General features: G+C 38.4%; 1 protein-coding gene across 3 annotated transcripts in view; it reads left to right on the top strand.

The window, feature by feature from the left end:
- The window catches only part of nlgn1 (neuroligin 1), a gene marked incomplete at its 5' end in the record, with an annotated part of 498,373 nt that overhangs the window by 470,542 nt on the left and 21,720 nt on the right, over nucleotides 1-6,111 (top strand).

Here is a 6,111-nt window from a genome sequence, read left to right as displayed (position 1 = left end):
TCTGGATAACAGCAGACTGACTGCTCGTAAAATATACGACAGGTCTGGACCACTCGTGAATTTTGTTCGTATCTGAAAATAATCTTAGAATACGCAAACATTGGTGAATGCCACAAATTCTCCTAAATCACTCATACGCACAATTTAAGAACAAATCTGTACGTACAAACGGTTCTTGCATGAGGCCCAATGTGTTACTAAAGCTGAGTCAACCAATCAATATGGTCTTGAACACAGTGTAGTTTGTTTCTCACAGTTATTATAAACAAAATCAGGTAAAGTTTTTAATGTTGTTGGTGCTGCTTATACAGGGATGGATAGACTCCATATGAGCAGGGGCCTCATAAGTGGGCCCAGTGCTCTTCCCAAAAGGACACTGAACTTTCTTTCTTTTGACTGCTCAGAGCCAGTGGCAGTGGCATAGGTAGTGCAAAGAGGTCTCTAATTTAATGCCACAGGCATCACACAGACCATCGTCATGGAGTCCCATCACCATTTTGTGGCGGTTGAGCAGTGTGCCCAGTTAGCACACCAACCAGTGTGCTTAGAGTATTTCTTGTCAGAGCAATGACAACTTTCCCAAACCTAAGATTTGGGCCTTTATTCAGTTCCCATGCCTTTCTACAGTCAGTTAGCTCCCTCCAGTGGATTGAATATTGATAACTGATCCAGGCCTGTAGGGCAGTCCTACAGACTGTTGTTGAAATACCTACAACAGACTCTGGTCCATAGAAGTGGGCCTGACTGTCGTTATATATACTTGGACCTGTTGGGCTCACTCCTTTTTACTGGACGATGGCCCAACTATAGTACTGAAACTCACTCAGAATATGCAAGGTTTTTAAGACTGTATTTAAAAAAAACATTTTATGATTGATCATGGCGGAGTGTGGTGGCAAAAATGAATCATGAAATTAAATCCAGGTTGATAATGAAGATTTTGAGCCAGGACTGACCTCCTGCCTAGGCCACAGTACTATTATGGCAAGATCATGAAAACTACCTTGTGTAGTCATTATGCCAGTGGTGAGGGCATTGCGTTAGCATAGAGAGAGCTTATAGTGCAACCATCATCAACTATCTGGCTAATTTTGTATGCTGTAGTGAGATTGTCATCATGAGTGAAATGGGCTTTATATATACACATCCATCCATCCATTATCTATACCCATTTATTCATTTTCTAGGGTCATTGGTGCCCATATCCAGCAGTCACAGTGCGAAGGGTGGGGTACACCCTGGACAGGTTGCTAGTCCATCACAGGGCCACACATGGAGACAAACGAGACAAAAAACCGTTTACTCACTCCCTCACACCTAGGGACAATTTAGAGTTATCATATTCATGTTTTTGGTCTGTGGGAGGAAGCTGGAGTACCCAGAGAGAACCCACGCATGCATGGAGAGAACATGCAAACTCTACCCAGAAAGGTCCAGGGCCGCGATTTGAACCGGCAACCTTCTTGCTGAGAGGCATCAGCTCTACCAACTGAGCCACCATGCCGCCACGAAAATGCCATGTTGCTTTATAAACACAAAAATTGTTAAATCTTTTTGTACTCTTCTATACCAATTAAAAACACAACTGATGTTTTTTGATAGATCAGTTCAGAAACCTCTCTCAGACATTTTAGGGTTTGTCAACATGCAATGTAGTGAATTCCTGCTTAGCTTTTTGTTTTTTGTCAATAGTGGGGCTCTCCTGTGTCTTTTCCATAGAGCCTGTTACAATTCAAAATATGACACATAATGTGATCAGAAAGTAAAGTACCTTTACTTTGGAGTTCAGCTTGAATGGTTTTGCATGGTTTTCTTGGCTCACTTTCTATTATCAGCACCAACTGTCTGATCAACATGGGGTTGCATTTCCTCTTGCATCCACTTCGTAGAAGGTTGCCTACAGTCCCATGAACCTTGTACTGTTGATAAATACTAGCAGCTGCAGTTTGAGGAATATGAAGCTGTTTGCAGATAGTGTTGAAATCTTTACCAAAAACAACCCAGTGGTTGTGTTCACTTTTAATGAGCCGAATTGCTGACAATAAGCTTGAAGGTACCTATGATAATAGCATGCAGATATTTATTACACAAATGTTTTCAGCTGAATCACTTCACAAGAATTATTTCACTAAACTGTAGGGGAATCAACAAATTTCTCTGTGCCTTTGTATACATCAGTTGTTTTCTTTTGTGCCCACATGACACATCTGGAATCACATCTGTACAGAGATGCAATCATAAACCTTGATTGACAGACTGAGTACATTTCCAGTTGTGATGGGCCGAGTTGAAACAGGAGGAGTCACAGGAATTATTAGAAAAATAGGGTTTTTATTTTTAACCCAAAAAAAGTAAACTTAAAAAAAAACACAAACTGAGCTCATAAAAGAGGCAAACATAACAAAATGAACTCAGGCAAAAAATGTGACCAAACTGACTGCATAACACAACATAACTGACCTTCTGACACATGACACACAAGGGTTTATATACACTCTGGCAGATCAGACCATTGCAACACATGAGGGCTAACACAACACAAAACAATCACTAATCACAACAAAAATACACAGTACAGTTCAGTTTGCTAATAAACTAAATTCTAAAGAAGAAAATCATACATTAAACTCAGTAAATACTCAAATACAAAAGCTTGTTTAAACAAAGAAAATACAAGGTCCCCCTCTTCAGCAGGAACTGGTGGTGCAGTCCAATTATCCACCTCTAGCAGTTAAGAATATCAAGCCCTGGCCACCATGTTTTGTCTGGTAACTCCCAGAGATCCCAGCAGATGAGAAACCAGTAAAAGAAACAAGAATTATTCAAAAACACAACCAAACAAAGAATGAGTTGATAAAAAATACACAAGCAAACTATATGTACACGCATACAAATAGAACAAATGTATTTAAAATCAACAAATGACATTCTATTGTTTAATGTGTTTGAATGAATAAATAAAATTTAATGAATGTGCATGAGAGTTACCGACTTTAATGGAGTGTGGCCATGCATTCGGCCATCACACCAGTATTAAAATGTCTGCATTATATGCAGTATGTAACAAAAGCACTCTAAAACCTCACCTCACCTAAACTGCACTCCTCCCCCTTATTGCGCCCTACAGCCCACAGATGTCGGCTTTAAACAAATGGTGCGACAGCAGCTCCAAATATTTACAGAGCCTCAGCAACGCTCCATTTATATCTGCTCCACGCATACAACAACAACAACAACAACGCAGACGTCGACACGCTGGGGGCAACCGGCTGGGGGAAAGTGCTGACAAGGCACACCATATTTCTCACGGGGAGTAATGAATATGGAGCTACAGGATGTTCACTCATTCAACCTTTATTCAGATGGCATGAGTGCCAAACAGAGCGAGCTCTCCTTTTCAGGTGTGCCTTGTTTGCATGATGACAGTGTGCATGGCAGCGGAAAAATGCCTGTCAGTGTTTGGCAAGCAACAAGAACAAGGTGTTTTATCTTACAAATCAGTTGTACATGTGACCTTAGAAGGAAGAATATGACACACACAGCAACCAGAAGGTACAGTTTTAGAGGCATGTCTGCAATATAAAGGTCATAGCTTTTCAGTTCTGGACTATTGGAGGCAAGGCGAGACAAGGACAAAAAATTATCCTGGGCATTTTTGGCCCAGCTGGCCCGCCACAATCGGTCAGACACACTTCCTGCAGATGGTCCTGTTTAATATTCATGTATATTTTGCTGCTCCCTTTGTGACAACAAAGCCAAATTGTATATTTCAAAGACAAAGCAAATAAGAACTGTATCATGCCTATTCCGTATTTACATTATTCTAGTGTAAAAAGGCAGCATATGGGCTCCTGAATCTAGCAGCAAATCCATTATAAGAGATAAACAAAAGATGAATAATGACAGGTTAGATAAATTGTTCATTGATTTGGTAAACATTGGTAAATATTTATTCTAGGAAAAAACACAAGAGTTGTCATGTAATTTCATTCTGGGACTTTAAAAGACCTTTGACCCTCCTGCTGCCCTTTGGTCAAAATGACCCACAAGGCTTCAGGATTAACACTGAAGCCTTGTGGGTCATTTGAACCCAACAGCTAGAGGGTTATTTCGCAACAAAAACTAAGCAGAGAAGTAACTGAATATTTTGTATAATTACTGAAGGGAAAGGCTGCAAGGCCATCTGAGCACTCAAAAAAAAAAAAAAAAACGAATAGCATGGATGAAGGAGAAGGTAATAATTCACCACACTATTTTTGCCTAAAATTTTATTATGACTGCATTTTTAAAATAATTCAATTGTCAAACAATTGACTTCTGCCACTCCATGACTGTTCCAACAACCTGTTTGGTGAGGACAAACTGAGAAATAGTGTAGAAATTATTGAGCTGTGTTTTAATCCCTGACTCAAATATATTAAAACATCATTTATTTTGTACAATTTTAATAAATACTATGATGGCAACGATGAATTTTATGATGTCATTAAATATAATAACATAAAGTAAACTAATACTTATGAACACTGATGCTAAAAAAACACGAGGATTTCACAGTAAACTTGTTTTTTGTTTATTGATGTTCATAACTGTGTATTGTTAGACATGCTCTGTGATGTAGGCTAATAGTTTCATCTGCAATTCATGTCCTGCTGTATTTTTTTTATTAAGAATTTATTTCAAACATGGAAAACAAAATAAAACAATGATAAAAAAATGATAATAATGAAATTAACATAGTTGAAAAGGAATGGGAAGAAGTAAAAAAAAACTTATTTAATCCCACCCTTCTTCATGGCTTATTAAAAAATATTAATAATTAATTCTTGTTTTTTTCTTATTCAAAATCACAATTTCATGAAGATTTAAACAACAATCTGTTTACCTACTAAATTATATAGTACAGAAAATATTTATAAAGATAAACATACATTTGCAGCATATGCAAATGTATGTTTGCACATATGCAGCACATACGCATACACACATGAACGAATACATACAACATATATACGCAGTCCCAAATGTACCATATATTGCAAAAACAAAGCAACCACAAATCAAAAAAAGAAACAATATTATATGTATACATATATATACACATATATATACACACAAAATCAGACACACTGAGCATCTCTATATCTTTTGAAAATCATATTTCTATACTTCTTAAATTGTCTTATGAATGTATGATGATGAATTAGCATCAGATCCATTTCAAACATTTTTGCAGCAGGCTTGAATCCACAGTCTCCTTATTCTTTTAACATTAATCCTTTCTACATCAACTATCCTCACCTTACAGTGTGTATCTGCTTCATCCATCTATTATCCTCCCCCCTTTTTCTGAGTCACAGGGTCACTGTTGCCTAAATCCAACAGGTACTGTGCAAGAGATGGGGTACACCCTGGACAAGTCAAAAGACCAACATAGATCTTTTCGCAAATGTGGATGTCTAAAGTAAACAGAAAAACTCAGGATGAGTGTGTGTGTGGGGGTGGGGGGGGGTAAAGGCTTGGTTATAGTCATGCTTTTAAGTGTCATTCAGGGTTCCGCTGATGGTGTGTGGACCTGAAGAAGCGGTGTTTGTGTTTATATTTGATGCTTATATCAGTGCCATGTATTCTCTGAAAACACATGTCGCCATTCACCTCATAAATTGTGGTAATATTGTGAAAAATAAATAAATAAATATACGTAGCTTTAGAGATGGGAAAAGATGGACTAAGATGTGACTGTGCCAGAACAATAGCAGAAAATGTTTGAATTGTCTGTCTATTTTTTTTAATTGGCCCATAAATATAGTTACCTTGGCTCAAAAGAATGCTGGCCCACCACCAGCAGCATTTAAATATAGAATGCATTTTGTGATTTGAGTTGTTTTAAGACGACCGCCTTTTTTGGTTTAAGCTGCATTCAGACTTAAACCTGTTAGCTTGTCAGTCTTGTCAGAATTAAACTTCTCCAAACTGAAGACGCTAAATGAGCCGCCCACCCACCCCCTAAAGAGGACCACTGGAGAGAACTGGAAGAGCCCCACCAGCGACCACATACAGCAACCCCTGGGGCCAGCAGTGACGAACTCACAGGGCCCGCCGGTACCCACC

The sequence above is a fragment of the Austrofundulus limnaeus genome, unplaced genomic scaffold, assembly GCF_001266775.1.
Source record: "Austrofundulus limnaeus strain Quisiro unplaced genomic scaffold, Austrofundulus_limnaeus-1.0 Scaffold47, whole genome shotgun sequence".
NCBI classification, from domain to species: Eukaryota; Metazoa; Chordata; class Actinopteri; order Cyprinodontiformes; family Rivulidae; genus Austrofundulus; species Austrofundulus limnaeus.
Note: the sequence above shows the minus strand (reverse complement) of the source record. Positions and strands in the feature narration are given on the sequence as shown.